The following is a 10,579-nucleotide window of genomic DNA, read 5'->3' on the forward strand; positions in this document are numbered from 1 at the left end:
GTTTTCTTCTGGACCCGTATACTTAATCCTGACAGCGTTCCTCCTCTGAGGTGGAGGGTTAGCTGGCCTTGTAACATTGGAAAACAGTCTCCTGAATTGTGGACGGTCAGCAGGAGTATCAGTGCTGGGCCTTTCCTCTACAGGCTTACTGACTCCAGATTGTCCTGGAGATCCACCTGTGTCTGCTCCAGACTGCTGTGCAGCTGACACTGTGGACGACTGAGGGTCCTGTATACTGATCTCCATGTCTGCTCCAGTCTGTGTAGTTGTCTCCTCTGAGAGCTGACTTTCATCCACAGCACTGAGCGGGGTCTCAATCACAGCACTGAGTGGGGTCTCAATCACAGCACTGAGCGGGGTCTCAATCACAGCACTAAGCGGGGTCTCAATCACAGCACTAAGCGGGGTCTCACCCACAGCACTGAGTGGGGTCTCACCCACAGCACTGAGGGGGTCTCACCCACAATGTCCATACATGAAGCACTCTCATGCTCACACACAGGATTGCTGTTCGCATTCACTTCACCAGAGTTACAAGCTGAGTCCACTGCAATTAACCCATTGTTAAATGACTCACTTTGCTCCATAGTATTCCCAGCATTTTCAGAGACTGACTGCTCAGACCCCATACATAGTGACCCTGAAAGCAGTGTCGCTCCAGGCGCTGCACCCACACATCTCTGAGGGTTTCCTTGCTTCACCATATTATGCACATCGCCGTAATTTTTTATTTTTATTTCTATGATTTCTTTTATCTTCACATTCTGGGCTCTGGCCTCCCTCTTTTTCTCCATTGCCCAGCTTTCCACTTTAGGTATTGTGTTTTTACCTTTATCTAGTTTATCTTTTAATACATCAAGTTCACGTGTGCAGTCATCCAGGCATTCATACTTCATAAGCTTTTTCTTGAGATCAGCCTTTCTCTTTATCTCATCTCTTAACTTAGAATTGCGCCTTTCCAGTTTAAATAAACTTTTCTTTGTCACAGTTATACTCAATCCAGAAGCACTACAAGTTTCAGTTGACTCATTAGCCACCATTTCCAGATTATCGCTTCCACCATCTCCATGCTGCAGGCCACACTCCAAGCTCTGGGCTTTCCCAGGATCATCAGCCCAGCTCCCCTCCCCTCCCCTCCAACTGGGTCAGAAGCCATGCCCCCTCCCTGCAGGGAGCTCAGCAGCACACGTCTATTCTCTCCTATGTACAAGAATATAGCTGCTATAATACTGCCTCCTATGTACAAGAATATAACTGCTATAATAATGCATCCTATGTACGAGAAAATAACTACTATAATACTACCTCCTATATACTAGAATATAACAACTATAATGATCTTTTTATTTAAAAACTAGCAACAAAATATTAACACAATATTAATACAATTAATTTACAATAAAAATCATGGAAAATAATAAATATTATAAAGTGACATCACTTTGATAATAAACATCACAACACATTGTACAAAAGCTAATATATGGATGTTCCTCCAGTACACGTTATTGCAGTTACTTTTTATGTCTTTCTTATATATCATCTTCAAACTTTCCAGGATATTATTTAAGATTTTATCACAGGTCAGAAGTTACCTGTTGATGACCAGGCAGCACCGCGCACACCACAGATGATACATGGTCACCACATTCACTACATACAGGGAACTTTTGCTATATTGTCTGAGATCTGGGGGGAAGTCTCCATACAAGAGCTGATTATACGGCTGCCCCACTAGATGTGGTAACTAAAGGGACAGTGACAGTGACATGGCCTCCCATACCTGGATACTAAATAGACAGTCCAGTCAAGATGCTCCATGGTCTCCAGTACCTGACGGCATTGCTCTCTACGGCAGGATCCTTCTGGTACATTTCTACACTTAACCTCTTCAGGACATAGGGCGTACAGGTACGCCCTTATGACCTGGTACTTAAGGACACAGGGCGTACCTGTACGCAATGTGTATTTCTAATCAGAAGCCGGTGATCGGAAGCCGGTGCCTGCTCAAATCATTGAGCAGGCACCTCGGCTAAATGCGCGGGGGGGGTCTCGTGCCCCCCCCCCCCCCATGTCGGCGATCGCAACAAACCGCAGGTCAATTCAGACCTGCGGTTTGCTGCGCTTTCTGCAGTTTCTGATCCCTGCCGTGTGCCCGTACAGCAGTTTACGGCCACATATGGGGTGTTTCTGTAAACTACAGAATCAGGGCCAAAAATAATGAGTTTTGTTTGGCTGTTAACCCTTGCTTTGTAACTGGAAAAAAAATATTAAAATGGAAAATCTGCCAAAAAAGTGAAATTTTGAAATTGTATCTCTATTTTCCATTAAATCTTGTGCAACACCTAAAGGGTTAACAAAGTTTGTAAAATCAGTTTTGAATACCTTGAGGGGTGTAGTTTCTTAGATGGGGTCACTTTTATGGAGTTTCTACTCTAGGGGTGCATCAGGGGGGCTTCAAATGGGACATCAAAACCTGCCTTCCAAAAACCAAACGGCGCACCTTTCACTATACGCCCCGCTGTGTGGCCGTACAGTCGTTTACGGACACATATAGGGTGTTTCTGTAAACGGCAGAGTCAGGGCAATAAAGATACAGTCTTGTTTGGCTGTTAACCCTTGCTTTGTTAGTGGAAAAAATGGGTTAAAATGGAAAATTAGGCAAAAAAATGAAATTCTCAAATTTCATCCCCATTTGCCAATAACTCTTGTGCAACACCTAAAGGGTTAACGAAGTTTGTAAAATTAGTTTTGAATACCTTGAGGGGTGTAGTTTATAGAATGGGGTCATTTTTGGGTGGTTTCTATTATGTAAGCCTCGCAAAGTGACTTCAGAGCTGTAGTGGTCCCTAAAAATTGGGTTTTTGTAAATTTCTGAAAAATTTCAAGATTTGCTTCTAAATTTCTAAGCCTTGTAACATCCCCAAAAAATAAAATATCACTCCCAAAATAATTCAAACATGAAGTAGACATATGGGGAATGTAAAGTCATCACAATTTTTAGGGGTATTACTATGTATTACAGAAGTAGAGAAACTGAAACTTTGAAATTTGCTAATTTTTCCAAATTTTTGGTAAATTAGGTATTTTTTTATGCAAAAATAATAATTTTTTGGACTTCATTTTACCAGTGTCATGAAGTACAATATGTGGCAAAAAAAACAATCTCAGAATTGCCTGGATAAGTCAAAGCGTTTTAAAGTTATCACCACTTAAAGTGACACTGGTCAGATTTGCAAAAAATGGCCTGGTCCTTAAGGTGAAATAAGGCTGTGTCCCTAAGGGGTTAAAGGGGCTGTCCAGGTTATGGAAAAAAAAAAAAGATATAGCACTGGAAATCTGATGGTCAGCGATATATAACTAAGGGCTCTTTCACACTTGCGTTGTCCGGATCCGGCGTGTACTCCACTTGCCGGAATTACACTCCGGATCCGGAAAAACGCAAGTGTACTGAAAGCATTTGAAGACGGAACCGTCTTCCAAATGCTTTCAGTGTTACTATGGCAGCCAGGATGCTATTAAAGTCCTGGTTGCCATAGTAGGAGCGGGGAGCGGGGGAGCGGTATACTTACAGTCCGTGCGGCTCCCGGGGCGCTCCAGAATGACGTCAGAGCGCCCCATGAACATGGATGACGTGATCCATGCGATCACGTGATCCATGCGCTTGGGGCGCCCTGACTTCACTCTGGAGCGCCCCGGGAGCCGCACTGACGGTAAGTATGCTGCTCCCCCGCTCCCCGCTACACTTTACCATGGCTGCCAGGACTTTAGCGTCCCGGCAGCCATGGTAACCATTCAGAAAAAGCTAAATGTCGGCTCCGGCAATGCGCCGAAACGACGTTTAGCTTAAGGCCGGATCCGGATCAATGCCTTTCAATGGGCATTAATTGCGGATCCGGCCTTGCGGCAAGTGTTCCGGATTTTTGGCCGGAGCAAAAAGCGCAGCATGCTGCGGTATTTTCTCCGGCCAAAAAACGTTCCGTTCCGGAACTGAAGACATCGTGATGCATCCTGAACGGATTTCTCTCCATTCAGAATGCATTAGGATAATCCTGATCAGGATTCCGACGACGGAACTCTATGCCGGAAGACAAGAACGCAAGTGTGAAAGAGCCCTAAGCTAAGCAAGTTTTAGGCCAAAAAAATATCTATTTCCTCATTTCCCTGGTTCTCTTCTGGACCTTTGTTTACTTGCAATAAAAACAATCTCTGCCCCTCCCCCTGCTCTGCCAAGGAAGTGAATACAAGTGCTGCCCTGAGTGACATGTCTGCCTGCTGGGAGACTCAGCAGCATGTTGTATGTGTAGAACTACAAGTCCCAGCTGTATAATGACACTGCTAAGGGAGTGAATACAAGTGCTGCCCTGAGTGACATGACTGCCTGCCGAGAGACTCTGCAGCATGTTCTAGGTATAAAACTACAAGTCCTAGCTGTACAATGACACTGCTAATACACACAGGATCTTCCCCCTACCCGCAATGCTCTGCAGAACTTCTCTTTTAGCTCCTGTGCCAAGCATTTGTCTCCTCACTGCCTGCAGCTACACAGTAAACACTTCAGCCCTGAGTCTGTGCAGCTGAAGGAGTTAGGAATCCTGGAAAAGATCAATAAGCAGCAGCCGGCAGTGCAGGGGGGCGTGGCCAGCACAGTGACATCTTGTGTACAGATCTCTCAGGCTTGTGCACGAACATTATCAGAGCAGGGAGAGAAGCTGACATCACAGGTCATGTGACCCTCAGTGAAATCTGAGTAACCAGCCACTGGAGATAAAGTGAGTTAATTGGAAAGCTGTTACATTTGCCTAGTTAGAAACATAGAAAGAATAAAAAAAAATAACTCGGACAACCCCTTTAAGATTCTCCCTGACATACATTTTACCATGAAATACCAACCATGACATGTCCCTCATGTGAGTGGGGACTCTGGGGTCCTCCAGAATTTTTAAAGCCTGTTTTACATCTAGGTTCGGGGCGTTCCTCAGCTGGATGTGGGCACTGAACTGAGACCTCAGCAGGTTTTTATGCATCTCTTTCCTACTGAACAGCTTTACATCACCATATAACATTTTCCATTTAATGATCTTGCTAATTACGTGTACCGCGTAACAGGAAACATTATTCTTTATGCACCCCGAGATCCTCTTAATGGGGTCACCTACCGACCACACAGACACAAACAGCTGGATCTGGTTCTTAAACAGACTACTCCACAGTTTCAACTGTGAAATCTTACAAAATGGAAAATTCTTCATCAGAAACATTAGGTTAAAGAACAGCTCTGGGCAGGGCAGGTCATGGACAGGCCACCCTGCTTCTGGGGGAGATAGACAATGTAGAAACTAGAAAGGGGGCAGTTACTACATAAAACTTCACTTTAATTTATTATGTATTTTATTCTAGGTTACACCCCATTGTCAAGCCATACGCCTGCTTCGGGTATTATCCACATGCCCCGTGTCCCCTGAAGAATCTAGGGGCTTGCATTGAGGAAACGCGTCCGGACACTTTCTTATTCATATGCATAGCTATACAAGCCCTTTTTTTTTGCATAGCTTTACTAGTCTTTTTGCCCCCGGATTTGGCATATGGTCCAGATTGTCTCTGTACAGGGGCTCAATAGGGCCTTCAGAATAGGACCAGGTTCCAGCTGGGGCCACCCCTTGCAGGGTTTTTTGGACCCCGCTCCTAGGATCACTTTGTAGGGTGAACCAGGCCAACTGGCGCTTTACAGGGTCAGTTTACAACTAAACCCCCTTCCCTCTCGGCCTTAATCACTCGTTAGTCCTTCTTAGGTGCCTGCGTGATATCTTCCTGTACCAATTATTTGGAAACACTGCTTCTATTTAAGGGGGACAATAGTATTTTGTCTTCCCTGGTCCAGTAAATGGTGTGGGCACCCACTCAGTCATCTTGATGGCCATATCTGGCGCTCCTGACTGTCTTATATCCATGACCAGTTGATCTCCTAGTGTCACGGATGGTGTACAGGAAACAAGACAATGCAATATAATCAATGACCCACTGGATCCAACAACTAAGGAACAAAAGGGAGACCCCTGCATGAGACCTGCCACTCTCCCTGACTGCTCAGCCTATGCGAACACCCCAAAGGTGGATGGGCGCATATCCACGTACCTCGGCTATCTAATACCTGAAGACCCTACAATAGTGAGGGGACGCGACCACCGGCTCCCTACACTAGACACGGAGGGAGTCAGGGTCTCCTGAAATCCAGCAGACAGAAAATCACAAATAAAGGAACAGCACTTATCTTGCAGAGGACTGGGAAATAGGAACAGCATGCACACACACTCCAGGAAGTTGTATAAGCCGCACACTACTGCATTATGGGGAGGAACTTAAAGGGAAGCAATCTGTCCAACTGCATGACAGCTGAGATAGACTAACGAGATGAGGAATTAAAACCAAAACAAAGAAACTCAAGGAGGAGGATCTGGAAGACTCCTGTCAGAGCTTCTCAGCTGTCTGGTTGTGACAGTACCCCTCCCTCTACGAGTGGACTCCGGACACTCAGAGCCCACCTTCTCAGGATGGGACCTATGGAAAGCCCTGATGAGACGAGTGGCCTTAATGTCCGTCACTGGGACCCACATCCTCTCCTCAGGACCATAACCCTCCCAATGAACGAGGTACTGGAGGGAACCGCGGACAAGACGAGAATCCACAATCCTAGAGACCTGAAATTCAAGATTTCCATCAACCATAATCGGAGGAGGAGGCAAAGGTGAGGGTACAATAGGTTGAACATAAGGTTTCAATAAGGACTTATGAAAAACATTATGGATCTTCCAAGTCTGAGGAAGATCAAGACGGTAGGCAACAGGATTGATGACAGACAGGATCTTGTAAGGCCCAATAAACCTAGGACCCAACTTCCAGGAGGGAACATTCAATTTGATATTTTTGGTAGACAACCACACCAGATCACCAACATTCAGGTCCGGACCAGGCACACGTCTCCTATCTGCCACACACTTATATCTCTCACTCATGCTCTTTAGATTATCCTGAATCTTTTGCCAAATAGATGACAAAGACGAGGAGAATCTGTCCTCATCAGGTAAACCAGAAGACCCCTCTCCCGAGAAAGTCCCAAACTGCGGATGAAACCCATATGCACCAAAAAATGGTGACTTATCAGAGGACTCCTGACGACGGTTATTTAAAGAAAACTCAGCAAGGGACAAAAAAGAACACCAATCCTCCTGATTCTCCGCCACAAAACAGCGCAGATATGTCTCCAGATTCTGATTGACACGCTCTGTCTGGCCATTCGACTGCAGGTGGAAAGCAGAAGAGAATGACAACCGAACCCCCAAGCGAGAACAGAAAGCCTTCCAGAATCTGGAAACAAACTGCGTGCCCCTATCAGAGACGATGTCTGAAGGAATACCATGCAATTTGACAATGTGGTCAATAAATGCCTGCGCCAGCGTCTTAGCATTGGGCAAACCAGGAAAAGGGATGAAATGCACCATTTTGCTAAAACGGTCCACCACCACCAGAATCACAGTCTTCCCCGAGGAACGAGGCAAGTCCGTTATGAAGTCCATGGACAAATGTGTCCAAGGACGGGAAGGAATGGGTAAGGGAAGGAGAGGACCTGATGGCCGTGAATGAGGGACTTTGGCACGAGCGCAAGTCTCGCAAGCTGCCACAAAACCCTCAACCGACTTACGAAGCGCAGGCCACCAGAATCTCCGAGCGATGAGATCCAGTGTGGCTCTTGCCCCCGGGTGCCCAGCAAGGACCGTATCGTGGTGTTCCTTAAAAATCTTGTGTCTCAAAGCGAGAGGCACAAACAACCTCCCAGGAGGACAAAGATCAGGAGCCTCTGACTGGGCTGCCTGCACCTCTGCCTCCAATTCAGGAAAAAGAGCAGAGACCACCACACCTTCAGCCAAAATGGGACCCGGGTCTTCAAAATTCCCACCTCCCGGAAAACAACGTGACAGGGCATCTGCCTTCACATTCTTAACCCCAGGGCGGAACGTGACAACAAAATTAAACCTTGAAAAGAACAAAGACCATCTGGCCTGTCTCGGGTTCAGACGCTTGGCTGACTCCAAGTAGGCCAGATTTTTATGGTCAGTAAACACGGTAATAGGGTGTCTGGCTCCCTCTAGCCAATGGCGCCATTCCTCAAAAGCCAACTTGATGGCCAACAATTCCCTATCTCCCACATCATAATTTCTCTCTGCGGAGGAGAGTTTCTTCGAGAAAAAGGCACACGGTTGCCATTTGGCAGGAGAGGAACCCTGAGACAAGACCGCACCCACCCCTACCTCAGAAGCATCAACCTCAACTATAAAGGGTAGCGAAATATCAGGTTGTACCAGGATGGGAGCGGAAGCAAAACTCTCCTTGATATTAGAAAAGGCCTTACGCGCCTCTACCGACCAGGAAGGAAAATCTACCCCCTTTCTGGTCATATCAGTGAGTGGTTTAACAACAGAGGAATAATTCAAAATAAATTTCCTGTAATAATTGGCAAAGCCCAAAAAACGCATCAGCGCCTTCTGATTCTCAGGAAGCTCCCACTCAAGCACAGCGCGGACCTTCTCGGGGTCCATGCGAAAACCAGAAGCGGAGAGAAGAAACCCCAGAAATTGAATTTCTGGAACCGCAAACACACATTTCTCCAGTTTCGCATATAATTTATTCTCCCGCAGGATGAGCAAGACCTGACGTAAGTGTTCCTTATGAGTCTTGAAATCAGGAGAAAAAATCAAAATGTCATCCAAATACACTAATACAAATTTTCCCATTAAATGATAAAAAATGCTGTTCACGAAATGCTAAAAAAACGGCTGGGGCATTCATTAAACCAAAAGGCCTAACCAAATTCTCAAAATGTCCCTCACGGGTATTGAAAGCCGTCTTCCATTCGTCTCCTTCTCTGACCCTGACCAGGTTGTATGCCCCTCTTAGGTCTAATTTGGAAAAGACTTTAGCCCCAACAACCTGGTTAAACAGGTCCGGGATCAGAGGAAGCGGATAAGGGTCACGAATAGTGATACTGTTCAGCTCCCTGAAATCCAGACAAGGTCTTAAAGAACCATCTTTTTTAACAAAGAAAAAACCAGCGGCAACAGGTGACTTCGAGGGTCGTATGTGTCCTTTTCTCAGACTCTCAGAGACATAAGCACGCATAGCGACCCTCTCAGGTTGGGAAAGATTGTATAAACGAGATTTAGGCAGCTTGGCGCCTGGGATGAGATTAATAGGGCAATCGTACTCCCTGTGCAGAGGCAAATCCTGAACTCCACTCTCAGAGAAGACATCCGAAAATTCAGAGAGGAAAGGTGGTACAGTCTTAGTAGAAACCTCAGAAACAGATGTCATGAGGCAATTCTCTCTGCAAAAGTCACTCCAACCATTTATTTACCTCGCTTGCCAATCAATGGTGGGGTTATGTTTAGTGAGCCAGGGTAGCCCCAACACTAGAGGAGTAGGCAAACCGCTAAGGAAGAAACATGACACATCCTCAACATGAGCATCACTCACAATTAAACGGATATTGTGAACTATGCCCTTTAATGATTTCTGAGAAAGTGGAGCGGAATCAATAGCAAAAACAGGAATATCCTTTCCCAAAGTGCATACCTGGAAACCATGAGTTATTGCAAATTGATTATCAATGAGATTGACAGCTGCTCCACTATCCACAAAAATCTCACAAAAAATGCTCTTGCTCTCTAGCGCCACCCTAGCAGGCAGGACAAAACGGGAACTACAAGCAAACGGAAAACCTTCAATTTCCGCCTCAACCCTGCCAATAGTAACAGACGGAACATTTTTAAAAGATTTTTTCCTTTTTGTTTCTTTATTACTCTCAGAAAACTGCCTGAATCTCCTAGAGGGACAAATATTTGCCAAATGATTTATACCTCCACAACAAAAACAAACCCTCCCATGCGGGCTGAATCTTCTATTGTCTGAGGCAATCAACCCCAGCTGCATGGGCTCCTGCTCAGAAGGGGCTGACAGCGACTGAGACCCTTGCGCACAGAATGAGATCGCTGCACTGTCCCGGGACTGAGTATGACAGGAAGGAGAGATTTCTCCTCTCTCACTAGGACGCCTGTCAATACGAACGGCCTGAGACATAGCAGAGTCCAGGGAGATAGGCCTCTCATGAAAGGCAAATGCATCTTTCAATCCCTCTGAAAGACCATGGCAAAATTGACTTCGGAGTGCAGCATCATTCCAACCAGTATCAGCTGCCCATCTCCGAAATTCTGAGCAGTATATCTCTGCGGATTGTTTACCCTGGCATAACAGACGTAGTCTAGACTCAGCCAGAGCAATACGATCCGGATCATCATATATCTGACCCAGGGCTAAAAAGAATTCATCCACTGAGCGGAGGGGCCGTGCCCCCTCCGGTAGCGAAAAGGCCCAGGACTGAGCGTTACCCCTGAGCAGCGATATAATGATCTTTACCCTCCGTTCCTCATCACCAGAGGAATGGGGAAGAAGGCGAAAATGGAGTTTGCAAGCCTCTCTAAAACACACAAAATTCTCACTACCCCCAGAGAACGTATCCGGGAGCGAG

This window comes from Bufo bufo, chromosome 1 (assembly GCF_905171765.1).
Source record: "Bufo bufo chromosome 1, aBufBuf1.1, whole genome shotgun sequence".
NCBI classification, from domain to species: Eukaryota; Metazoa; Chordata; class Amphibia; order Anura; family Bufonidae; genus Bufo; species Bufo bufo.